We start from the raw sequence: 27,817 nt of genomic DNA, 5'->3' as shown, positions 1-27,817 counted from the left end.
TTGTGGGTCCTTCTAGTTGTGGCATGTGGGACGATGCCTCAGCGTGGCTTGATGAGCAGTGCCATGTCCGCGCCCAGGATTCGAACTGGAGAAACCCTGGGCCACCACAGCGGAGCACACAAAGTCAACCACTCGGCCATGGAACCGGCCCCAAGATAGTCATTTCTAATTTTATTCCATTGTGGTCAGACATCTTACTTTATATTTTAAATTTTAAAATTCCTAGCATTTTAAATTTGTGAGGGGTTTTTTATGGTGAGGATATGATCTAGCCTAGAGAAATGCCCATGTGTGGCTGAGAAGAATATGTGTTCTGATGTGTAAGAAGTTGCACACCAGACACCACACGCCTTGTTCATATGCCCCAGTAATGATTCCACATTTGGAAAGCAACTATAATAGACACCCCAACCTATTTAAGTTCACGATATTCTAAATTCACTCTCCATAGTTTTTAACAAACAAACACGCAAATTAAAGAAGAAGGTGATAAAAAAAAATACCCCCATATATTTCAGGTTTTGATGAATGAACTCACCTCTCCAGTTCCTCCATGGATAAGGTGTTACTTCTGGGTTACAGTCTTTTTTGGGGAACAGATCAAGAAGCACCCACTTGGCCTTTTGCACCAGAATATGCCTCACTAAAAGTGTTAGGAAAGCAACATATGTATTTTGCACACTAATAAGTACGTCTGTTTTCATTACGCATCTTGGGCCCAATGAGCTAGTCTATTTTCATAATTTTGTTAAACATTGATAATTTATAATTTTTGTAAGACTTGTGCATGGACTTTGAACATTGTTATTGGAACATTCATATTTTGTTTTTGATTACTGAGAGCTATTTAAACTATTGATATTATCTTTTTCTCTATATTATTCTTGAAAATGTTTTCCCAGGCAGTGTGTCTATATCTTTTCTTATTATCAATGATATCTTTACATTTTCTAGTTTATCAAATTTATTTAAGTTTTCTTTACATTTTTCTTAGAATGTCATAACTTCGACTGCCTAAGTGTGCAGAAATACTTTCTGATGTTTGCTTTCAGTATTTTCATTTTATCTTTTAAAATATTTAACTCTTTGCTCCATATGGAACTTTTCTGGATGTAGTAGATAGGAGACTTATAGATTGCCACAACTCAGCATCTATTTTGTTCCATCCTTGTGTCTGTTTATAGACCACCAAGCATTTATCTGACTAGTCCATGGTTTCTCAACATTGACACTACTGACATTTTTGACACGATAATAATCTTTGCCGAGGTGACTACTTTGGGCATCAGAGGATCCTTAGATATCTGTAGCAGTGGTCCTCACATCCCACAGTTGGGACAGCCAGAAATGCCTCCAGATGTTGCCAAATGTTCCCCAAGAGGCAAAATCACCCCTATGACAAACAGCTGGTCAGTTCTTATGGTAGCAACAGACCATTAAATTATCACAACTCATTAATTTTTCTAATTGGTGCATCTAGTGAAACTTGTTCATCATTTTTTTTTTCCTTTTTCTCCCCAAAGCCCCCCGGTACGTAGTTGTATATTCTTAGCTGTGGGTCCTTCTAGTTGTGGCATGTGGGATGCCGCCTCAGCGTGGTTTGATGAGCAGTGCCATGTCTGCGCCCAGGATTCGAACCAACGAAACACCAGGCTGCCTGCAGCGAAGCGCGCGAACTTAACCACTCGGCCACGGGGCCAGCTCCTGTTCTTCATCATTCTTTATTTGAAATCATTTCCTGAATACCCTTTGGACCTATTTTCAGAGATATGCTTTAGAATTACTGTATTAAGAGGCAGAAACAAAGATCCTGATGCAAATTTAGGGGAAATGTCTTTAAAAATGTGGCTGTGTGTAGCGAGACCTGCATCTTTGATTCAGGAGTCTTCTAAGCACCAAAGTTAATTATATATCTGTGGCATTGATGCCTCTGTCATCTCATCGGGAATCACACATGTGATTCTATGAGCACATGTGTGAAATTTGTGTGCATATCGATCTCACACATGGCATTAGGCCTAAACCTCCAAATTTATTATATATTTTGCAGGACATGTGATTTTAATTCAATAAAATGTGTTGTTATGTATAATGTATGCATTTAAACAATATTCAGAAAATTGACCCCTTATCATTTCCAGTAATTTTCCAGTTATTTTCTCTTTAGCTTGTCAAATAAACAATGCTATTATTTCCAATAACAATAGTACTTCTTCCATCTTATTCATCAGGTTGATCATTGTGTTTTCTGACATGAGATTATAGATGAAAGCAATGATAAACATTTGGAGTGAAAAAAACATCTTTGATTGTTGTTTAGATTGGTTCCTCCTTTGAATGAGCGGAGTCACATACATGAGCTCCTCTTCATGCCCTGCTCCCAAACGTCTTCTATGAGTACGAGGCTGGCCCAGCAGTCATTATACCTTACAGTGACCATGAGATTTTAGCCCCCAAAAAAGACTAGAAATACTGAGACACACTGCAGATTTCAAGAAAAAGCAAAGGCAATCTATTCCATAGTGGGGATTTTAATAATGCTACTGGGGAAGAACAAAGATGTTTCTGATTCTCAGAGAGGGTCTGTCCTAGTTAATGAACCATTACTCCTAATTTCATAATAAGAGGTGAAGGGAGCTCAGTGGCAAAGCTTGGTCTGAGTCGGGCAGCCTGGTGATGAATCCGAGCCCCCTCCTGACTGCCTGTGTAAAGTCACAGCCGTCACTCAGCTCCCCTAAGTCTCGGTTTCCTCTCTTATCAAATAGGATGATGCTGGTGCTTCTCTGTTAGAAGTCTGTGCAGATGAAAAGCAACGAGCCAGTCCCCCTAAGGTGCTGAGTGCCGTGCCTCACACTCAGTAAGCCTCCCCAAAGTGCCTTATTATTAGTGTCAGCGTTCCTGTTACAATTCTCACTGTCATTCTCATCATCATCTTCATAACGACTTAGAAAGCAGAATTCTCTCAGTGGAATCTACATTTTACCGTGCAGATGACCCAATGGTTCCTTGACATGTAAGGTTGCAGTGGCCTGTAAGGTTACTGAAAACTAACGCTTTTAATAAAGTTCTGTGCTGACCACTTTGATTTCTTCTATGGGTGTGTACTTTCCCATACTTTGAAATCTTCACTGGATAAAAGCTGTGATAACCAGTTTTTGGTAATTTATGCCTTCCTCACTAGATAGAACAATTGATTCTTCCTCCCACCACTACCTCAGACACCATGTCATAGTTCAGTCAGACCAGGAAGAAAAAGTAGTTTTAAAAGTGCAAACATTCATCTTGATGTTGTGCCATTCAGAGGTACTTAATGCTTCCCAGCAAAAGAAGGATCAGTTGCTCTCTCATTTTCATTCAGAGCTAAGAGCATGTTCGTTCACAACCTCGAGAGTTTGGGTGACATCTGAAACTGGATCCTGTCCACAGAGGGCATGGAGAGACTGAGGAACGAGGCAGATGACTCCAGATGGGGAGGTGGCAGTTTTAATAAGCAAGGGAGTTTATATGTGAGGCTTGTCTTAGGTGGTGCAAGATGAGTAGATTTCTGCACCCACCCATCAGAAACTTAAAATTTTATTTAGAGGCTTTACTTGGGCTCAGTAACATGTACAGTCCAGATGGTCTCAACAACACATTATTCTCTCCAGGCTGCATCCTTGAAATAGCTCTTAGTTCAGGAACAGTGGGTGGAATGTATATTCCAAGGACAGGGGATGGGAAAGGAGCCTCCAATTGCCCAAGTCTAGCTGGAGGATCACCCAGTGGTCACATCCTCTCAGTGACCTCCAACAGAGCATCTTCCATTAGGGCCATTTTTCAAAGACATGGAAAACAATCTCGCTCTCCATACCTACAAATAACTTCCTCTGCTGCTGCTGCTGCTGCTACTGCTTTTTTTTAAAGATTGGCACCTGGGGCTGGCCTGGTGGCACAGTAGTTAAGTTTGCACACTCTGCTTCTGCCGCCTGGGGTTAGTCCATTCAGATCCCGGGTGCTGAACATACACACCACTTGTCAAATCATGCTGTGGCAGGCGTCCCACGTATAAAATAGAGGAAGATGGGCATGGATGTTAGCTCAGGGCCAGTCTTCCTCAGCAAAAAGTGGAGGATTGGTGGCAGATGTTAGCTCAGGGCTAATCTTCCTCAAAAAAAAAAAAAAGGAAATGTTGGCACCTGAGCTAACATCTGTTGCCAATCTTTTTTTTTTAAATTTATTCTCCCCAAAGTCCCCCAGCACATCGTTGTATATCATAGTTGTAGGTCCTTCTGGTGCTGCTATGTGGGACGCCACCCCAGCACAGCCTGATGAGTGGTGCCATGTCCGTGCCCAGGATCCGAACCAGCGAAACCCCGGGCCATCAAAGCGGAGCACACAAACTTAACCATTTGGCTACAGGCCGGTCCCTCCCTGTGCTTCTTAAGAGGAGCTCTTTGTTTGGCTTACAAGAGCTCCTTGTAGGATGCATCTTGAGTTCTCATGGGCTTCCCTCAGTGTACGTGGATGCATCAACACTCTAAGTGTATTCTAGCCCTCATGTTTGCCATGATGGAGATAAACAGGAAGCACATCCTCTTACTAAACACAACCTTAAGATATCATGTCTTAGGCCGGCTCCCTGGCCAAGTGGTTAAGTTTGTGGGCTCCACTTGGGCAGCCCAGGGTTTGATCCGGTTCAGATCCTGGGTGCGGACATGGCACCGCTCACCAGGCCATGCTGAGGTGGCATCCCATATGCTACAACTAGAAGGACCCACAACTAAAATATACAACTATGTACTAGGGGGATTTTGGGAGAAAAGGCAGGAAAAAAAAAAGATATGTCTATGATGCTGATCACAGTGGTTAAAGGATCTTTGAGAGCACCATGATGTGACCTCAAGACAGAGTAAGACTGTCCCTGTTACCTGTGAGAATCAGAACAATTTATCAATTCATCAGTGCAGGAAGCACAACCCTGGTTTCTGACCAGATGGGGCCACTACTGAACTGTACAATTCCCACAGATGAAAATAAAAGTAGGGTTGGGAAGGGCATTGATGAAATGTAGTTTCCTCAGCACCATGTTTCTGAGAGTGAGAGCAGAGCCAGACTCATGCACCTTCCCAAGGTGAGTGCGTATCATTAGTATGGTGTGTCGTTTATTTGCAGTGGACATGAGGAGTTAGGTTATAAAATTTAAAAAACAGAGGCATTCCTGACTTAGGAAATCAAAGTGATTTCCAAGAAAACTGCTTCTAGACTGTTATTTTCCAGACAGTTCTTAATGGGAAGATGAAAAACAGATAACAAAATGGAAATATCTTCTTCATCTCTCAGTGCTTGGTGCTGAATATCCACAGAATTTTCTTCCTACACTGGATGGTGACTGATGCATGATGCTACTGCCCAGCAGCGTCCCTCTTGTATGATGAGCACTGGTTGCAAACTGGGCCCTTCTTTTCTGTTTTCATTGAGATCACTTGTGGTTCTTTAGCTCTGCCCTTCAGTTTCCATGTGTCAGATGGCCTCCAGGGATCCTTCTGTCTCTGGGCATGGTGGAGTTATTGCTGAAATTCAGGTGGACTTGGGAGGGGCATTTTGACTCAAATGATATCAAAGATGAGCATTTCCTTAGGAATTGGGAGAGGAAGTTGTTAGAAGTGGTATCTTTGCAAACTATATGAAGAGGATGCCTGTCCTGGAGTGATTCTGACATCATCAGAATGAATGTTACTCTCTAGTATCATAGACTCACCAATCAGTGAGATGATTATTTAGATGAAATTCAGTTCTTTGATAAGTCTCGTTACAGATGGATTAAATAGTGTAACCACAAGTAAGGTGTGGGTCATGACCACGGAGAATGATTTCACCACCAGTGAGAAAAAGTCCCTGATTGTATTTTCCATGGGATACAAATATATTCATGTCAGAAACATTTTCTAAAGTTAACCATTCTGAATACCTAGAAGTCACTTTTCTTCTGAAATGATGGCTTGTGTTTGCTCCCAATACTGTTATTCTGAATCTGATTGAAGTGTTGGAAGGATGCCCACCTAATGCATCCCTGATGTTGTAACTGAACTCAATGGGTTTACTTCTTGGTGATTGTGGAGCCAAACCACAACCAAGGCAGAAGTAGGTGAAGAAAGGTTTATTACTTGCACAAGCAATGCAGAACACCAGGGATCTCTCCCAAAGCAGTGCCTCCCCAAACATGGATTTGGGGGCGGGGGGCAGTGTCCTTTAATTGTTAGATCATAGTACAGTTCTCGAGTATTCAGTTAAGGAAAAGATGGGAGGTAATGGTTTATTGCCTAATGGTCATGTTTCTTTCAGTCTCATGGGTAGATGCAGACATGCTACTACATACATCACATGACCTAGAAATGGCTGCTTGGTCCTCCCAGAGGAGGAGAATTTAAACTATTAATGAGATTTTAATGGGCATTGTTCACTTTAGTTCACTGAAGAGCAGTTTGAGGAGGCTAGAACTGGCTTCAGCTAGCTTGCTTGTGGCAACCTTCTGTGGTTAGGCTCTTCCTGAAACTTTCCATCTGCAAACACTTGTCGACGAAAATAATCCATAACCAATCTATAAATGAACATTTGGGAGAGTTTATTCTGAGCTAAAATGTGAGGACCATGGCCTGGGAGAGTCCTTCTACAAAGGAACAGAGCACTCCAAAGAAGCGGGGGTATACAGTGTGGTTATATACCTTCAAAGAGGGTGTTTCACATATGATTGAAATGTCCCTCTTACAATAGTCACAAGATTGCCCTGTTGGCACAGCGTTTGATGGACACAGCAGTGTGGGTCTGCTATCTCAGCGGGCGCGGCAGGAAGCAAGTCTATTGTCTCCAGCTGGGTGGTCACAGGTGAGTGCAGCAATCAGTTCCTAGCCTAAGGAGAGATGCAAATGCCAACTTGGGAGGGGGAGGGAAGTTGCACCTTTATCTCAAGGGCCTTTGTTCCTGCCATAGGAAATGTCTAAAGCAGATATACAATGCGTGCTCAATGGCCAACAAGGGCAGGCCGAATTAGGTTTACACCAAATGGCTTCCTCACATACTCCAATATATCCTATTGCTTGCCATTCTATTTGTCACACTCAACAGATCATGTTAGTTTTTATCAGAGCCTCCTACCCCCTTCTTTGCCTAGTTGCCTGGTCACAGTATCCGTGCCTTTGTACCCATTTGGCAAAACTATGTCACACTCCAGTTGCCAACAGAGATCAAAATGGAAAGAGACTAATTATTGCATATGGTTAGGTGACCTTCAGTTGTGTGTGTATGTGTAAAGAATGAAGAGTTCTCGGAGTTGCCTCCCAGCACTACCTTTCAATGCAAATGTCCCTGCAGGGGATAACTTCTGACCCTCAGTCGGCTCAGACACCTAAACTCAGGGGCTGTCACTCAGACACAAGGGGGCGAGTCTTTTGAACTGTCCAATCAGAGGCGGCGCCGGGGGAAGGTGGGTGGGGCGAAGCTCCAACCACCCGGAAGTTGCTGCTGCTCCAGCCACTCTGGGCACCGCGTCTCCCCGCTGTTAAAGGCCCCACGTACCTCTGCCAGTTCTGTCGAGTTGTGACCCGTACCCACCGCGGGAGTCGTAGTAGGGATGCTAAGGGACGCAGGAGGCCTAGAATGGCGAGCCTTCGGGCGGAGTCAGGATTTAGGGGAGGTGTATCTGGCCAAACGTGGACTCCCCTTCTCGCTCCTGCCGTGCTCGGGTCAGTTGTCCCCTGCCCTTAACGGTCCTGGTGGCTCTGCCGCAGCCTCTGTCACCCTGTGACCTGCACTGGCCGTGGGGCTCGTAGGAAGGACTCAGGGGACCCAGGAGATCTAGAAATGGTGAGTGTGCGGCCCCGGGTGAGGACACGGCAGGCGGGGCTGGTGGGAAGCGGCGGGGCGGGCAGCGTGGGGGCGGGGCCGGCAGCCGGGCCCGGGCGTCCTGTGGTCCCTGCGCACGGCGACTTGGGCCGGAGCGTCTCTGGGCCGCTGTGCGCCCGCAGCCCCGCGTGTCCCAGACGGTGCGGGGCCCGCGGGAGGGTCCGCGGGACGGTCGGACCTCGGGCTGCGGGGTCCGTGCGCGGAGGGACTGTGGTCTGTGGGGTCCCCAGGGCCTCCTTTCTCCTCGGAGGGCACCCGTTTTCTCTGTATTTTCCATATATTGGTGGAGCAGGTTCTCAAATCTACAACCCTGTCCCCCAGTCTAGGTCTTCCTAGGACTGGCGACAAATGCCTAAAGGTACAGTCTCTCCCCAAATTCCCAAATGCCAACTTCCTGCCTTCGATTCACACCATTATTAGCAACTGTTTGGTTTTGGTGGATTTAAAACAGATCCATAATTTTAATTATCATTTTCTCACAGTCAATGGGTGGCTGTTTTTAAAAGATTTCTTTTGTGTGTGTGGATATTTTCCATGAGTGAAAAGCAGCCTCTCACCACCTGGAACTACGTTGTATGAAATCCTCCTGCGTCTCCCCCAGGATCTTCCTGGGTGCAGACATCCTGTGGGAAGTCCTCTGGGTGCAGATTCCTCTTGAGAAACCTTCCTGGATGATCTGTCCTGTCAGCACTGTCCCCACCTGGGTTAGTCACCTTTAAAAGATTTATTCACTTTATTTTAGCCTCAGTTTTTCAATGAATAAAAATTTATTTATTCAATATGACTTGAAAGACAATATGAAATATTTCCAAAGAGACAAGAAAGAGGTGAATTTCAGAAAAAATAAAATATTCCAGTTTTATATTGCATGTACTAAATTCTTTCCCTTTTTTCCCTCCCATTGTGTAAACTAATCTTCTGAAGTCTGTTCTTTGATTTTGAGTGAGTTTGAATGGATTTCCATGGCTTAGACTTGTAGACCTGAAGTGTTCAAGTATGATCAATAGCTTATTTAAAAACTACTTGTCATGGAAATAATATTATATTAACATTGGTTTTTTTTTCCCCAGAATGCAAAACATTCTCGTGGGTTTTCTTGTTGAGCCAGCAAAGTGCGATACAGTTATCTTCCCTGATTTCCACATAGAGACTAGCTTGAGTGTTTTAGCTAGATTGTTCAAACACTGGGTTTGCGTCCTTTAGAATACCAATGATGGTCCAAAAAACTCCAATGGGGCAGAGGCCTGAGGGCAGTGTCTTTGAGCTAAGGCCCCCTTGGACCTCTAAAGGGAAGGCCTTGCAGGCCCAGTTGTCCTTCCTGGGGAGCCTCCCCCTGCAGGTGTCCTACTGCTCACACCCCCATGGAAGGAGGCTTTGTCCTGAGAGGAGCTGCAGAGCCCTGGAAAGCTGGGGGTGCACGTGCTCCTGGGGTGGGGAGTGATGCCCTTTCTGAGGTTGTCACTCTGGATTCCTTGGGCCTGTTTCTAGACATAATTGGAGTTTTGTATCCACAGTGTAGGTGCACTCAGAGAGTAATTTGTTTACACTGAGAAAGTCTGTGAGAGTCAGGAGCTCTGTGTCCTGGATTAGGGCCCATTAATCTGGGGGTCCATTTGGGTCAGAACCTTAAACTGAATGCAGCTGAGTTTCCTCACTGTGAGAATGGGAGCCTGAGAGAGGGAGCGTGTGCACTGTGCCCTGGGGAGAGGAGGGTGTGTGGGGCTCCCAGAGCTCCTTCCTGTGGCTGCTCAGGTGCCCTCCCCTCCTTCTCCAGGGACTGACCCCCTCCAGGGTTCTGTCTCCACGAGGAGAATCAGGAACATGGGACCTTCTGACTGTGGCTTTCCTTCTGTCCTGTGAGAAGCAGGCTGCTCATCTGAGCTGATTCCAGTGTTTGTGTTTTTTTCCTTTGGATTGCTTTATTGATGGACTAGTGCAGCCCTTTGGCTCTAGTTTCCCTTAGCACTCGGGCCCTGAGACTGTAAGTTGATGGAGAGATAGGAGGTGAGGAAAGCAAGAAATTTATTTCATTTTTTGATTGGTTTTCTTTCGTGCATGTCTCTAGAGAACATATTAATTTAAAAGGCTAAAGCAATTAAATTCTATTTCAGTCATTGTGAGGAAAACTTCTGAAAGCTTCTGTATATCTTTGAAAATCCAATACAGTTAAGGGTTTAAACTGAAACCCTGATTGTATTGTAATATATAATATGCCACTTATTCCTGAAAATACCCCAGTGAGAGACATAGGGGGAGGACAAACGAGGATGCTGCATGTCCTTTTAGTTAAAAAGAGATCTGAAAATTTTATTTTGTCTGGTTTACACTTTTGTAACTTAGTGTTTAAAGGAATTGCATCTTAGAATGGTTTCCTATGTACGAGACTTAAAATTACAGAATATAAATGTCTCTGTTTAAAAAATCAATCTGTAAGACAGCAAAGTCTAACTTGAGAAGGCTCACTGCCAACATATCCTGGTCCCCTCCTGCACTGGTACTCAGTAACATCCAGATACACAGTTTTGATTATTTTTGAGCCCCTGTTAGTGTTTCTTTTTATAAATCAATGAGAATGCATACTTTTCCTTTCCACTTTGTCCTTGTAGTGAGCAGTCAGACTCCACATTTTTGGGTGACTGCTCACAGCTTAAGCCTCACCCACCCTCCTCCCCTCATGCCCCCACCTGGACAAGCTGAGGAGGAAGCCTGGGTGCTCTCTCCTCTAGAGCAGGCAGGAGATTCCACCACCCCAGCCCCTGCCTGTGTGCAGAGCTCTTGCCCCGGCCCCACCCCAAGGCCCAGTGAAGCCCCAGGCCAGGCTCCATTCCTTGCTTTCTGAACCCTGACAGAGCTGCTTGAGAGGCCGGCCCTGCCCTCCCCTCAGACCTCTGTTATGTGAGTCCTATTCTCTGTGTGTGCATGCTGCATTGGCATGAGTCTCAACAAGGGAACCACCCCTCTGCAGGTGACCATAACAGTTGGTGCCCTGAGCAGCATGTCCAGACATGACCCCACCCGTGGGTCTGTCTTCTCTTGCTCTGACTTGTTCCCCTGCTCTGCTGCCTGGTGGCGGCATGCACTGTGGGCTGCTGCTTGCTGGGGAGCTCGTGCTGGGAGCTGTGCTGCCCCGTGTTGCATTGTTGACCTTACCAGGCCACAGTTCTAGGTTCAGCTGACCAGTGTTGGCAGTTTCAAGAATTTCTAGGCATTTGAGAGCAGGTATGGGATTGGGGCCTCCTTAAATGAATCCTGGGTCAGTGATTTGGTGGGATTTTTCTGTGTGTTAGAGTGAAGCTGTGACAGAAGCTGGGTTGGCCTTTCATGCCTGAGGGATGAAGGTGGTGGACAGGGACTATACCCTTTGCAGGAGGTGGGTCCATCGGAGGGTCACTGCGGAAACAGCAATCATTTAAAAGAAAGATAAGAGGGAGGGAAACACAAGCTGTAGGTGGCAGGCTGAGTCCACACTCCTGATAGCAGAGGGCTTCCCATCACCCTTCAGTACCTCTGCTGCTGCCCCTGCCTCTACTGTCACAAAGATCCTGACCTTCAGGGTAATGGGGGACAACACCCATGGCTCCCCTGTTGCACAATGTATCAATTCAAACCTGACTTAAGCCCCAGGTTTAAACCCTATAAAGCAAACAGTGTCAAGGGTGGGCTCCTCACCCTGATGGCACTGTTTTGAGGCTCTTGGGTGGAAAAAAAAATTATAAATAGCAGGGTAGAGAGGAATCCCCTCCCCTGAAATCTATCCCATGAGGAAGATAATGAAACAGGAAAGATCAGGAGGAAGGAAACGATAGGTAAATTCCTGAAACAAAGGTCCATAATTTGACCCAATTGGGAATCCAGAATGTACTGAAAGAATTTACATAACAAAACAGATGGAGGTACACTGCTTGCCTTTTGGGCCTCTACAACATAGGTTCTGAATTACTTTTGCTCTCTGATGTAATGCACTAGTTCAGAAACCTTCAAGCACTTAATCAACCCTAGGTATCAAATTGCAGTGATACCTGGGGTCCCACTAAATTTAAGGAAGGTGCCCCTGATGATCTTAGGGGTGTTAGTGAATATAATATAGAAGACAAATAGAAATGTTTCATCTTTAGCCATCAGAACTATGGTCTTGCCTAAATTCTCCATGGTCATGGCCTTCATTGTCCTAAAACATCCCATAGTGAGCTGGGAAGCTGTGATCCAGTGAATAAGAATTTAAAATTAAGTGAAGTGTTTGCCACTTATAAATTAGCATGACAAATTAGGACTCCAAAGATGATATGCTTCAAATCAAGTAGTTAATATGGCCCAATGTAAATTACACAGGACGTTGAAGGATTGAAAACTACAGAAAATCTAGTTAACGAAGGGTTGATTATTCCCAGTGCTGCTTTTTTTTTTTTTTTTTAAAGATTTTATTTTTCCTTTTTCTCCCAAAGCCCCCTGGAACATAGTTGTATGGTTTTTTTTTTTAGTTGTGGGTCCTTCTAGTTGTGGCATGTGGGATGCCGCCTCAGCAAAGCCTGATGAGCAGTGCCATGTCCACGCCCAGGATTCAAACTGGCGAAACCCAGGGCCACCAAAGCAGAGCACGTGAACTTAACTACTTGGCCATGGGGCCACCCCCCAGTGCTTCTTTTAACAACTCAATTTGTCCTGTTATATGTAAACCTGGAAAGAGTGGATGACCCCTCAGAGTGGTTTACCTCAACTTGAGGCTGTGGCTGCACCACACAGACCTCTGTACCCAGTCCCCACAGTGTGGAAATTATGGATTCCATCCAGTCAACAATTGATAAGTATCCTGCTCTCACAGATCTGGCTGAGTCTGTTCTGTCCAGTCCTGTGTCCTCAGCCTCTCAGCTGCACTTGGCCTTCCCTCTGAGGGACATGATGCCCCTTTACTGGGTTGTCCTCATGGATCTTCCACAGCTGTGCCCTCCCACAGTCATTGCAGGCGGGGTCTGAACTGCATCCTGGTTTCTCCAAGAACACAGGTATGACATTACATTAATGACATCTTGTCTGAGGACATTTAGGACATACAAATATTGTAAAAACGAGCTCACAAAAACTGGATGGCACATTGTCACTCATATGATGTGAGGCCCTGACAACTTTGTTAAATTTCTGGAAATTATTTGATAATCTGAAACTATGAAGAAATAGCTGTTGTTTCCCTCAGCATCCACAACATCTCCTGGGTTCTTCTCCTGTTCCAGAGGTAACATATTTCTTGTATTCAAATTTTATTTGAGCCTATTTGTGCTGTTGCTTGCAAATTTTCCACCTGGAGTGGCACCCCCTACCACAAAAGTCTGGAGACTCTCTTTAAATTGTCATACAACCAACTCTCCTGTTAGTGCCCTCAGAGACTCCTTCACTATAGAGGCCTCAGTGACCTTCTGTCATGCCTTCTGGGGTACCCATGGTGGCCTTAAGTTGTCCATGGGCTTCTGATGGAAGAACCAGCCCTAGGCCCACAGTATATGTCATTAGAGCTGCAGTGACCTCTACTTACAAGGCTGTCCTGCCAGTAGATGGCCCTGAGCATGGGACCATGTATCGAGCAGTCCGTTTTGACTTGTGACCTGGGAACAGCACTCCAGGAGCTCAGCATGGTTATGGAGACCCCCTGGAGACATGATGAAGCCAAACCTGGGCCCTCTGGGATATCCTACCTCCAGGAGGAGGTGATATTCCCTGTCTTCAGTCTCCTGCCGGGTAAAATGGTGTTGAAGGAGGTCACCCCTTTCCCAGAATCCCAGGCTCCCTGGGGAGCTCCTTAGGACTCCCTAAGTGTAAAGCAACAGGAGTTCCTAGACTTTGGGGATGACATCATCACATTTGCACAAATGGAGCCCAGGCGGAGTTGCTGCTTTTCATGTCTTAATTGTGACATCTCTGATGGACTGGACACAAAGGTCAACGCACTGACCACACAGCAAGCACTCATCGTAGCACTGCCCAACATTGGGCTCCAGCTGCAGACATTACAGACTATGGGCGATTCCCTGAGAGCTGCCCCTTTGTGGTAAAAGGACTCTAGGAGTCTCTTGCCTCACAGTTACCTACAATATAAATCAAAGTAACACTTGTCTCTGCGCATATGAAGGCCACACACAAAGTCTCACCAGGACACTCTGTCCACATGGGAGTTGCAGACACTACTGATAGTAATGAAGGCACTCATTTCACTTCTCAGAATATACAGTGCTGGGCTCTTAACAAGGCGTTCAATGGAAGTTCCTCCTCTCTTCCAAGTCTCAGGGTGCAGGCCTCAGAGAGAAACTTAATGACTTATTAAAATAAGTTCAAATTAGTTGAATGAAAGATGGTCTGTTTCTGTCATCAGTCACTCACCAGGGGTGAATATTAATGTGCCTGTCTTTACTGTTTTCCTAGTAGACTGCTTTGTTTTAGGGTCAGTTTTAGGTTTACAGAAAACTTGACTGGAAAGTACAGAGATTTCCCCCATAATTCCTCTGCCTCCACACAGTTTGCCCTACATTTTATATCTCCTATTGCTGTGGTACATTTGATACATTTGATGAACCAATTTGATGCATGAAATTTCATAGTTTACATTAGTGGTGACTCTGTGTTATGCAATCTCTGGGCTTTGGCTAATGTAACACTTTACATTGCATTTATGTGGAACACTTGCACTTCTCTAAAAATCTCCTGTGCTCCACCTTTTCATTCATCCCTCCCTCCCCCAAATCCCTGGTAACCAATGATCTTTCAGTGTCATCTTTAATCTTTTGTAGAATGTCCCATGCTTGGAATCATACAGTGTATAGTCTTGTCACACTGCCTTCTTTCAGTTAGCAATATGATTTTAAAATGTCTCCATTTCTGTCTTGATAACCTCATTTGTGTTCATCACTGAAGAATGTTTTACCCTATGGATGTCCCCATGATTGTTTATCCTTTCACCTATTGAAATTATCTTGGTTACATCTAGGTCTCGACAATAAGGCACAAAGCTCCTGTCAACATTCACGTGCAGGGATTTTTGTGAACATCTGTTTTCAGCTCATTTGGGTAAGGTCAAATGCCAGAGTCCAGCTCCAGCAGAGTCCAGGTTCCTGAGGGATGAACGGCATCGGAGAAGGGAAGGGAATGAGACTGCACACCAAGTTGGTGGAAGCAAGTCTGAAGTCTTTATTGTCAAGCGTGTGTTTATATATATTTTGAGGATTACATAAGCGTCTGGGGTACATCTATTTTCTCCCCTGAAGTAGCTTGATTTTTCCCCATGATATCATTTTACTTCCTTAATTTATCTGGGTCATCAGCAGTTTCTAAAGGTTACTTCCCTTATTCAGTCCTGGGAAAGAGCTGTTCTTTTCATTTTCTGGGTAAGTGCAGTTAATATTTATAGATCTCTACAGTATTCTTTGCAGGGGCTGAGACTCGGGTTATGCTGGAGGACGGAACAAGCCTTGGGGCAAAGATGAGCCAAGGTATGTTTAGACGAGGCACATACAGGGCCCCACACCCTCTTATATAACTCCCACACTGAGACATTTGACCCTTTAACCCTCTTTCTTCGGCAGGGCCCTGGGGATGTTGAAGGAGTGTTAGTCAGAAGAGGGTCTTTCTTGTCTACTACAGTGGGATTCACCTTTCCCAGCAGATTCCCCTGGGTAAGCACAAGCGTCATGAAGAGAGCCAATACAGCAACTAGTAACAGCAGATTGAGCAAGGAGGACCCTCGGCCGTTCCTGCAGGGGTTGCTTTGCAACTCCCGTGCTTCGTGTGCCCCGACTGTGTCACTGGGCTGCAGCGGTTGCAGGACGGCGTCTGTCATTCAAAGAACGTGATGGCTGCAATCGTATGGTAAGAGTAGGCTTAGGTTAAGAAACTGCCTTTTTTCCAGAGTAGACATTCCATTCTCCGTTCCCACCAGCAGTGAGTGAGGGTTCCTGGTGCTCTCCATCTTCACCATCGTTCACTGTTCTCACTGTTTTAATTTCAGCCGTTATAAGTGTCTGGTTATATCTCATTCTTTTTTTATTTGTAGTTTCCTAGTGATGTATGATTTTGAGCATCTTTTCATGTGCTTATTTACCATCTGTATATCATTGCTGAAGTGTGTGGGTTGATTGTCCATTTTTAACTGGGTTGATTGTCTTCGTTTGTTAAGTTTTAAAGATTTTATTTTTTTTCCTTTTTCTCCCCAAAGTCCCCTGGTACATAGCTGTATATTCTTCGTTGTGGGTCCTTCTAGTTGTGGCATGTGGGACGCTGCCTCAGCCTGGTTTGATGAGCAGTGCCATGTCCGCGCCCAGGATTCGAACCAACGAAACACTGGGCCGCCTGCAGCGGAGCTCGCGAACTTAACCACTCGGCCACGGGGCCAGCCCCTTTTTGTTAAGTTTTACGAGTTCTTTGGATTGTTTTGGTTACCAGTCCTTTATCAGATAAGTGATTTCCAAAGATTATCTGCCAGTCCTTTTTTTTTTTTCTCCTTCATCTCCCCAAATGCCCCCCGTGCATAGTTGTAGATCTTAGTTGCAGGTCCTTCTAGTTGTGGCATGTGGGACGCCGCCTCAATGTGGACTGACGAGCGGTGCCATGTCCGCGCCCAGGATCCGAACCAGCGATACCCTGGGCCACTGCAACGGAGTGCGCGACCTTAACCACTCGGCCATGGGGCCGGCCCCCTGCCAGTCTTTTACTTGTGTTTTCATTCTCTTAACACTGTGTTTCACTGAGCAGAGGTTTTCATTTTAATGAAGTCAAACTTTTTTTCTATCTTGGATCTTGCTTTTGGTGTTGTATCTAAGAATTAATGAGGAAACAAAGGTTGCCTAGATTTTAAACTCGGTTATATTTTAGGACTGCTGTGGTTTTACTTTTAACACTAAGGTCTATAATTAATTCTCAGTTAATTTTGGTGAAATTTATCAAATCTGTGTCTAGACTGGTTTTTTTTGGCCAGCAGATGGCAAGATTTTCTGGCAGTATTTATTGAACACTACATTTTCCCATTGAATGGCCTCAGGTCCTTTGTCAAAGATGAGTTCACTATATGTGTGTGGATCTACAGGAAACTATTGACTTGTATATTAACATTTTATCTTTCATCCTTCCTCTACACTCTTCTTAGTTCAAGGGGTTTCTTATTGGGGATCTTTGAGATTTTCTCCATAGACAATCTTGTGCCACAAGGACAGTTTAAATTCCTGCCTCCCAATTTATGTACCTTTTTATTCACTTTTCATGTCTAATTGCATTAGCTAAGAATTCTGGTACAGAGTTTACTAGGAGTGGTGAGAGGGGACATCCTTGCCTTCCTCCTGATGTTACTGGAAAGCATCTAGTTCCTTCAGTGTAGTCCACTAACATTAAACAAGAGCCCAGCTAAGGTAGAGGGAGGTGTGGGCAGAGGGGAAGCATTCTCCAGTCCAGTGATTGGGTCTCAATCTTTTAGTGAGCCTGTGTCCCTGGGCTTGAACTTCTGTGGTATAATGAGAAAGATATTAGATCTTTGTCCTCAATTCCTAGCAAAAACCTCTTGAGCGATAAGGGTGATAGAGAGTTTTTTGTTTTAATGAGACAACTCTTGGCCAGCTCCCAGATGGCTTCAGGATGATGGTTGGACACTTGAAACACCCAGCCTTGGTTAGAGGCTTGGAACTTACAGACCCAGCTCCCAGCCTCTGTTTAGAGGAGAGGGGCTATAGACTGAGTTAATCACCAAGAGGCAATGATTGAATAAATTGAGCCCATGTAGTGAAACCTCCATCAGAACCCTGAAAGACAAAATTCAGAGAGTTTCTGGGTTGGTGAACACATGCAGGTGCTGGGAGGGTGGAGTGTCCAGAGAGGATGTGGAATCTCTGCCGTCCCCTCCGCCTCCACTCCCCTCACCCATACCACTACCCTAGTTTGCCCTACGCAACTCTGCCTTTTGTCTGTTCCTCAGTTGTATCCTTTATAGTAAACCAATAATAGTAATTAAAGCAGTTTGCTGAGATCTCATAATCATTTCAGTAAATTACCAAATGTAATAAGATGTTGAGGGAATCTACGAATTTGTAGACAGCTGAGTGGAAATGCTGGCAGCCTGGGCACCACATCTGTGGTTGGCATCTAAGGAAGGGGCAGATTGTGGGACTGAGCTCTTGTCCTGTGGAGTCTGACGTGAATTCTGAGTACATAGTGTTAGAATTGAACTGAAGTGTTGCACACCTCTTTGGTGATGCAGAGTTGGAGAAGTGGCATTGGAACACAGACCAAAGGTTTGGTGTCAGGAAGGGAAAAAAATTCTATCCTCCCACGTGTGCCACCTTTCAGAGCAGAAAAGGCTAGAAGAGACTCAAGTTGGCTCTTTCCCTCCCCCCAGGTCAGGTGGATTCTGGAAAAATCCCAGTCAGTTAACTGCTCTCGTGAGACAGATTACTTCTAGGGCATGCCTTGTTAAGAACAGAATATTTGGGGTATATTTTTAAATGCCTACATCTTCTCTAATTGTGGAGACAATGGTTTACCCTGTGACCTCAATCTCTGATGGAAGAGTTGTTGATTTCAAGTTTCTTGGCTTTTTTCTTCTGAGGACTGGAATCTGGCTTCTGAGCTCCTTACATGACAGAGGAGAGACCAGAAGTCTCTGACTCCTGTTTTCCCCCAGTTTTTGGGTTTTTTTTTTAAAGATTTTATTTATTTATTTTCCTTTTTCTCCCCAAAGCCCCCCAGTACATAGTTGTATATTCTTCGTTGTGGGTCCTTCTAGTTGTGGCATGTGGGACGCTGCCTCAGCGTGGTTTGATGAGCAGTGCCATGTCCGCGCCCAGGATTTGAACCAACAAAACACTGGGCCGCCTGCAGCGGAGCTTGCAAACTTATCCACTCGGCCACGGGGCCAGCCACCCCCCAGTTTTATTGAGAAAAATTTGACATACACGACTGTATAAATTTAAGGTGTCCAACATGATGGTTTGATTTACACGTATGGTGAAATGCTTACCACAGTAGATCACCTAACATTCATCTTCTCATATAGACACAATAGAAGGAGAGGAAAGAAGAAAAGAATAATCTCTTTCTGATGAGAACTCATAGCTTTTACTCTCTTAACAGCTTTCTTATGTTTCATAGAGCAGTGTTAGCTATAATCATGTCGTACATTACATCTCTAGTAGTTATTTATCTTATAACTGGAAGTTTGTGCCTTTTGATCACCTTCCTCCAATTGCCTCTCCCCCACCGCCCCAGTAATCAGCAGTCTGATCTCTTTTATATGAGTTTGTTTTGGTTTTGTATTTTTAGATTCCACATATAAGAGAGATCATAAAGTGTTTGTCTAACTTATTTCACTTAGCATAATTCTTCAAGTTTCATTTGTTTTCAGAAATGGTAGGAATTCCTTGTTTTTATGGCTGAATAATACTCTGTTGTCTGTATATTTATATATACCAAAACTCTGTATCCATTCGTCCATTGATGGACGCATATCTTCTCTATGGTAGGTAGGGGCCTCAGTGAGTGAGGATGTCAACATTGATGATTGTTTTCCCACGATATAATATATTTCAAACACTGTTGGAGGAACTGCTCAGGTGTGGATGCGAACAATGGATAGCTATACCAAAAGTCCTGCATTCTTGGGATTATGAGAAATGGTTCCCCATAAAGATAAAGGCATGGACATATTTCATCTTCATTTTAGCTGTAGTTAGATCTTTTATTGCATGTGCTATTCGATCATGATCCAGATACACAATTATCTGGAACTCCAGACTTCCATTGCTTGGGCCATGGTATTTGTGGTATTTATGTTTCTGTTTAACATCAGTTGAAAGGATTTGAAATTGCCTTTTGATTCAGCGTATCATTTTGCTGCTATTCCGACTGAGAGACAATTTGTCCCCCATGAAACCTTTGAGTTTCTCCCAGTTTGAGGAAGGGTTCTGGTCGTCTGCACAGTTGTAGCCCGTCATGGCTTTTCCTCTGAGTAAAATGACACCTGTGGAAGTTCAATGTGATTTCCTGGTTAAAATGTTAAAAAGAGCTATGATGGTGGGGGATGGGAGGTGAGCACAGAGGGTGAAAGGGAGCACTTATATGGTGATGGACAAGAAATAATGTACAACTGAAATTTCACAATGATGGAAACTATTATAAACTCAATGAAAAATAAAAAATAAAAAATAAAAAGTATGAATGTTTAGAGGGTAGTAATCCAAGGAGTAATTAATGTGACCTGTAGACAGAGGCTCAGTATCATTTTGAGTAATGTCCTATGTGGTGGCAAAGGAGGTAAATTTGATATCCTCAAACTGGGAAATTTTCTATGCCTTTTTATAAGAGGATTAGTTGGGAGGTTTTGTTTCATTGATTCACAAAGCCACCAAAGCACATTTTTACTGTTTTCAGGGATCATTTGTATATGTTTACATTTCCAGGAGATGTTATAGAAAACAGGGTAAAACTTGAAAGAGCTTTTGTTTCACTAAACAACAATGGAAAACCAAACTTGTTCCCTTTTTTTCAGTGCTAATTTATGTTTTCTGAGCAGTGTAGAAATTATGTGATTCTGTAATTATTGGTGTATCATTTGATCCCCTGTCCCTGTCCTTCCTCCCATGATGCAAGTGAAGAAAAGTTAAGCACGGGGTTTCACCAAAATTCACAGAGCTCGTAACAGTGGAATCTCTCAGTTTTGAAGACATAATGGGCAATGTCAATCATTTTAAACTCACAAGAATGCTGCAAGGTTTGTATAATCATTCACTCTTACAAATGTTCCATCAAAGTTTCCAAAAGGACTCATAAGACAACATGGTGTTCCATTTATATCACACTCTGGAAAAGGCAAAGGTATAGGAACCTAAACACATCAGTTCTTAAGAGTGGGAGGGTTCAGTACTAATGGGCACCATGGGACACTTCCTTTGGGTTGAGTTCCTTTGGGTTGGGTTGTTCTCCAACCTGATGGGGGTATAACTACATATTCATGAACTCACAACTTCTCTTAAAATAGTATGTATATATGCAAAGAACAATTGAGATAAAACCACAAAACCGTTTTCACATGCTAGGATAGTATGAAACTCTCCTGAAGTTTGATTGCTACGTGTGTAACACTTCCTTCCACCACGTTGGGTTGCTTCTTAGGATAAAGAGGAAAGACTGGGGAAGAAAGACATAGGCCACTATAGACTCTTCCTGGTACCCACTTTGACTTAGAAAACTCCCTCTAGGGCTACACCTGCCCTCAAGTCGTTCACATAACTGGTGAGAAAGTGATAGGGCTCCCGGCCTCCATCTTTGAGTTGACACCAAGTTTCCTGGGTCATATCCTGGGAATGCGGTGGTCTGAAACAAGCATAAAGGTGCATCTGCACACGTGGGATCTGCCTGGGCACATCCTAATCTAACCCTTGGGCATCAACATCAGGTCTTGAGGCTGTTTCCAGCTCTTAAGCTTCCCATTTCAATTCTACTCTGTGCCTCCTTGCTGGGAAAAATGTTTAAATGCAACACCTGTCCCACTCTGGAAATTTTCTGTTGTATTGACCTTAAAATCAAAAGGGCCAATTATTTTACAAGTTAAATGTGTTTATTCAGGAGCAGCAGAGGAAGCATGATTCAGGACATGCAAACTGTGGTGAACCATAGGCAGGCAGGGAGAACAGAACAGATGGGCTTGCTTTTATAGAGGACAGGAGGAAGCTGGGAGGGGCTGTTTGGAACAGAAGTCCATGGCAGGAGAATGAGAGATCAGGGGGGTGACAGTGGTGGTTTCTCATTGGCTGGGCTGTTGCTGGGCAAGGAGAAATTCTTCCTTCTGCTGGAGACTGTAAAGTAAGCTTCCACCTGTTGGAGAATGGGAGGGACACTTTTTCTGTTTTAGCTCTGCAAGGTCTGGTGAATAGTAGTCCCCCTTCAGGGCTTCCTGACTCCATTTTAAATGAGATTTCCTGTATTTTCACATTTGCAGCCCCAGGTGACTGTGAGGTGAGGCAGTGGCAGAACCCAGAGCCCATGTCATGAGGCACAGGCCCCTGGAAAACAGTACTCCACACTGTCACATAAACGTCACTTCTGCACCAACAAGCACACTTTCTCAGTAGTCTCAAAATCACCAATAATGTCAAAAAGACAAGGTCTGCCTTGTTCTAGCTCTGGGAGTCCCTCAGGTGCCCAGCTGTGCCTAAATCACTCTCCTGAGATCTCTGGCACATTCCATCCTGTGGTTTCAGTGGCTCATGTGCTGACCACGCCTGGCTCTCTCACCTCAGAACCCGCCTCCAGAGTGAGTTTGGAACCCACCCACCAAGGCCAGTGCTTACTTTTTCTGGAACAAGACTCACCCTGCAGAGTTCTAGTCCCAACACCTGTGGGAAATGGTGATCTCAGCCAGCCCATCCGCGGTCATGGGGCCCCCTCCCTTCATTTGGCTCCTAGAATGGAATAGGCACCACGCCAAAGGAAGGGGCAGGAATGGCAGGTGTTTCTACCTTTTCTGGATTGGGCAGGCACAGGAGTTGGTGCCCTGTCCTTTGTCGGATGTCACACCTACTGTTTCTTGAAAGAGGCAGAAATGAACCAAACCACATCCCACTGTGCCCTTGCAACAACTTCCAGTGCTTTCCTGGGTCCCCAAGGTGATGTCTGTGTAGTTGGAGACCTAGGGACAGAGGTCTAAGGCCTCCACCCCCCTATCAGCAAATGTTTCAGGATGGAGCAATGAGGGTGGCCAATGGGACTGACCCATGCAAGGTCTGTGCATAAGTGAGACCTCGGGGGTGATGGATCTCAGACTGTGGACACCATAGCCAAGGACTTGCTGCCTCGTGAGGATGCACAGACCTTTGTTGTCCACACTGAGCTTCCGATGGAAAAGCAAATTGAGGAAGGGGCACATGGTGGGAACACATTTCTGGGAGTAATCATAGCAGCGTGAGGGGCTGGAACACGGTGATCACTGCAGCCATCGTGGGCCCTGACTCTCCCTCTTCAGGGCCTGGGCTGTGTGTCTCTGGGCCGTTATCTCTGAGGGTCTGTGTGTGGGTGTGGGCACATGTGTGTCCAGTGAGAAAGCCTGTGTGATTTTGTATGTCCGTCTAGGGGGCTATGTGTGTATGTCCTTAAAATCTGGAATGCTGTTATGTCATTTGGTGCCTAACTGCCCTGGTAGCCCCTCCCTCACCATGTTCAATTGAACTGACGTGAGCAGACAAATCCTCATCTTCCTTCTGATTGTGTTAATCATGTGCTTTATTTTGTGTCTCTTAGGTGTTTCGACTTGTTGGGGGGGGCCTCTCGGACATAGGGAGACCCTGCCCCTCCCAGGGGCACCTCATTCCACATTGGCGGTGGACAGCTTATGTGGAGCAGGCCTCTCATGTGCATCCTGCCCGATCCAGTGCCCTGTCCCTACAGACCTCCTTATCTGTCTCTCACACGCCAGACAGTATTCCCCACTCCAAACCCACCCAGGGCCAGGAACCAGATGACTGAGGACCATCCCTAGGCCCCAGAGGCTGCTGGGATTGTTCAAAGCAGCTGGTCCTGAGCTGCTCACTCTGCCCTGACTCACATTTCCTGTGGACCCAAATGAAGGCTGTGGCCTAGGTTTGTGTCCCACTCCTGATTCTGCCTCCTGAGCAGCCCTGATGCAGCCCCTGTGACCCTGCCTGGCATGGTGTGCCCTTATCTTGGGAAGTGTAAGTAATAAACTTTCAATGTCATTGGCCTGTCCATGTTGTTACTTAGTCACCTCCGTAAATTAAAATCTCAAGGGTACAAATTGGATACTGATCCTGAGGAGAAAGTGTTCAGTGAAGATGGTGGAGCCACCGTGGGAGGACGGAGTGAGGTCTGTGGGAATGTGAGTCCACAGCAGAGCTGATGTTTCCCAAGGAGCCTGCAGCAGGGGACATGGGGGCTGAGGGAGGGGATGCTCACCTTTGGTCCCCTCACTGAGCTCACAATAGAAAAGCAAAGTGACAAAGGGACAGTTCATGATGAGGGAGTTTCTGGATGCATTTATAGGAGTCAGAGGGGCTCGAACATCATGACTCCAACCATTTTGGACTGTCCTGCGGACCCTCCCGCGGGCCCCGCACCGTCTGGGACACGCGGGAGTGCGGGCGCACAGCGGCCCAGAGACGCTCCGGCCCCAGTCGCCGCGCGCAGGGACCACAGGACGCCCGGGGCCCGGCTGCCGGCCCCGCCCCTACGCTGCGGCCGCCGGAGGGGCCTGAGGGCCGAGCGGCGCCACCGCGGACTCGGGGCCGCAGAGCCCGGAGGGGACCGCGGGAGGCCAGGCCCGCCCCGCCGCTTCCCACCAGCCCCTCCTCCCGCGTCCTCACCCGGGGCCGCACACTCATCATTTGTAGGGCTCCTGGGTCCCCTGAGTCCTTCCTAGGACTCCCACGGCCAGTGCAGGCCACAGCGGGATAGAGGCTGCGGCAGAGTCATCAGGGACCATTTAGGGCAGGCATCACGCAAACCCAATCCCAGCAGGAGTGACAAGGGACATCTGTGCCAGTGCAGCGCACCGTCCCACCCACCTGCCTCAGCGGAGTCCCGGATTGGACAGTTCCCAATGGAAACGGCCTCCGAAACCTGAGTGACAGCAGAGCAGGAAGACGCCGGGGTCTGCCCAACAAGCTAGTGCCAGTGGCCCCTAACTATCCCCTTCTGGGTCATTTACATTCAAACAATGTTTTCCAGGCCTGGGACCACACTGTTGTTTACCCCACCGCTTTATGACGCGTGGTTAACAGGTCTGCACAGGCACTTCCTGATTCAGTTTCAAGAGCAAGTACAGAGTGGACCAGGCTGGGTGACACGGGAACAAGAGGATCTTATGTCCTCTAAGGGTCAAGGGCTTGGTGTAAGGCTGCGAGGCCACTCATGGTAGCCTGATCCTTGTTTAGAAACAGACACTTAAATGTGACCTCACCATCTGTGTCTGGTTCCATTTTGATCTTCCGCCTTGCCAGCCTTCAGCCTTCCACCCACCCCTGCCCCACCCCGATTCGTTTCATCTTAAGATAGAGAACCCGGGAAATCTTGCTCTGGCAGGAAGTAGGAACCCGACAGCCCTAGCTGGGTGCAGGGACTCTTCTCACCAACCACAAGCTGTGAGATGTGGTCACTAAATCCTCAGTTTTACATTTTACACTGGAGATAAATTTATTTTAGGTCATTTTTTGCCTTTGCCCCTAGAGAAGTTTGAAATGTAAATGGTTATAATACCCCTAAGGCAATTGATTCCTAATTTCACTGATATAAGAAAACTAATAAATCCTTATGTAAATATTGGATGCACCTATAAAATTTTTCCCCATCTTTACTGAGGCATAATTGACTAATAATATTGTCTATATTTAAAGATTTCAACCTGATGGCTTGATATATGTATAACTGTAGACAGTGGATGAAGCATTCTCACCACGCACACACACACAAAGTAACTATGTCGGGTGATGGACGTGTATATTAACCTGGAAATTTTAATAAGCCTCAGAGAAGGGATTGCAAAACTCTTTTGCACTGTAAAGCTCTTAATCCATTTATTTACATACGTGAACAGCTTTACTGAGGTATAATCCATACACAGTCATGCCCCACATAACGAAGTTTGGGTCAACAACTGACCACATATACCACAGTGGTCCCATAAGGTTAGTACCATAGTACTTATCCATAGTACATAAGCCTATATTTCCTATTATTTTCCTATTATTCCTCTTGGTGTCATATCTAACATATTTTTGCCAAATCCAAGGTCAGGAATTTTTTTCTATGTTTTATATACTTTTGTCATACATTTACTCTCATCTTTAGGTCTTTGATGGTTTTTGGTAAGTCACTGTATGTTGTGGGTTTTAAGGATACAATCTCTTCCTTTTACCTATGCCTATCCAGTTGGCCCAGCACCAATTTATGAAAAGAATATTCTTTCCTCACTTTGGGGACCTTTGTCAAAGATCAGTTAACCATAAATGTGGGGTTTATTTCTCTAATCTCAATCTTCCACAGATCTCTGTGTCCATCCTTGTGTCAGTACCACGCTAGGTTGATTACCTTTGTTTAGTATGAAGTTTTGAAATCCAGAAATGTTAATCCTACTACTTTGTTTTCCTTTTTCCAGATTGGTTTGGCTATTCTGGTTCCCTTGCAATTACATGAACTCATGAAACATCTTGCCAATTTCTGTAAGGGGTACAGCTGGGATTATGATCGGTATCAGCATTGAATCTCTAGGTCATTATGTGCAGCCGTGCCATTTCAACAATGTTAAGTCCTGAAAACCATGAAACTGGGATATTTTCCCATTTATTGATACATTTCTTAATTCCTTTTGAACATGCTTTGTCGTTTTCAGAGTACTTGGGTTTAGTTTGTTGTTCTTCTAGTTCCCTTAACTTGCTGTCTTTTTTTTGTTTTGAGGTATAATTAACTGCTGCACCACTGGCCCGGCCCCAATATCTTTTTTTTTTTAAGATTGGCACCTGAGCTAACAACTGTTGCCAATCTTTTTTTTTTTTCTGCTTTTTCTCCCCAAATCCCCCAGTACACAGTTGTACATTTAGTTGTGGCATGTGGGACGCCACCTCAGCATGGCCTAATAAGCAATGCCATGTCCGCGCCCTGGATCTGAACCAGCAAAACCCTGGGCCACTGAAGCGGAGCACACCAACTTAACCACTCGGCCACAGGGCCAGCCCCTTTCTTTTTTAATACAGGTGTTTATCGCTGTAAGCTCTCTTACTACGCCTTATGCCATATACAAGTGTCCTTGTGTTTTTCTCCCCTGGTGTGTTTGCACATCCCTCGAAACTCAATCTTGGGTCGTCTGTGTCTTGCAATCTTGTTTTAACCCACTGTTTCTATACTGGAGCCCTGTTGACATGTGGGAAGGTATTAGGGTGAGAATATGCTCTTTTTTTAAAAAAAAAAAAAAAAGATTAGCCCTGAGCTAACATCTGTGCTCATCTTCCTCTATTTTATATGTGGGATGCCTGCCACAGCATGACTTGATAAGCACTGTGTAGGTCTGCACCCGGGATCTGAACTGGCAAACCCTGGGCTGCCAAAGCGGGATGTGTGAACTTAATCGCTGCGCCACGGGGCTGCTGGCCCAAGGGAATATCTTATGTTATGATTAAACCTGTAATGTTTTGATGGGACAGAATCCCTGGACTGTGAAGTTCAGAATATGTTCTTAGCATTTATTCCTCCCCTTTTGTCAGAGAGAAATCCTGAAGAGTCTGGGAGCTGTCTGACTGCTCTTTCCCCAACCAGGCAAGGTTTTGGCAGATTAATTTTCTTTGAAAGATGGCCTGAGTTACAGAGCACAGAATGCTTTCTGTGTACATCACAAGGTTTCCCCCCCAACCATTTCCTGCATGAAGCATGAGACAACTTTTTCTAGTCTCCAGAACAAGAACCTCCTTGGGCTCCTGATGGAAACATACATAAATTTTGGGAATTTACTAAGACTGGAATCCCTAAAGCTTCTAACTCTCAAGCTAGTCCCATCTGTGTCTCCAGGAAATTCATCAACAGTTTGTGTTACCAGAGGTTGTTGGCTCCAGTTTCTCCTGCAGGTAAGCGATAATTCTCTGTACTTGCTGGTCTCTCATTTTGGGAGCATTGGTTTGCCATGTAATTTCAAATCTCTCTTGGATCTAAGAAGAGGTGTTCCTTTTTACGTGGTTCAGTTTTTTTCTTGTTGTGAAGATGAGATGATCACTCAGAGCTCTCTACATGTCAGAACAGAAACCATCCATTCACTTCTGTTGCTATTTCCCCTTGTGAGATGATTCCATTTTCACTTATTAATTCTCCTGCTAGTGCCATGTGGGTGGTTTCAAAGTTTTTTTTTTTTTTTCCTTTTTCTCCCAAAGCCCCCTAGTACATAATTGTGTATTTTTAATTGTGGGTCCTTCTAGTTGTGGTGTGT

At 45.1% G+C, this 27,817-nt stretch overlaps 1 long non-coding RNA gene across 1 annotated transcript; it reads left to right on the top strand.

Moving 5' to 3' along the window:
* The first annotated feature begins 7,908 nt into the window (after positions 1–7,908).
* LOC139039726 (uncharacterized) lies at positions 7,909–23,789 on the top strand. Its single transcript, XR_006516083.2, has 3 exons — positions 7,909–15,350; positions 15,444–15,726; positions 23,134–23,789. It is a non-coding gene; the product is annotated as an uncharacterized lncRNA (long non-coding RNA).
* The last annotated feature ends 4,028 nt before the right edge of the window (positions 23,790–27,817 follow it).

This window comes from Equus asinus, chromosome 20 (assembly GCF_041296235.1).
Source record: "Equus asinus isolate D_3611 breed Donkey chromosome 20, EquAss-T2T_v2, whole genome shotgun sequence".
NCBI lineage: Eukaryota > Metazoa > Chordata > Mammalia > Perissodactyla > Equidae > Equus > Equus asinus.
This window is presented reverse-complemented; position numbering and strand designations above follow the sequence as displayed.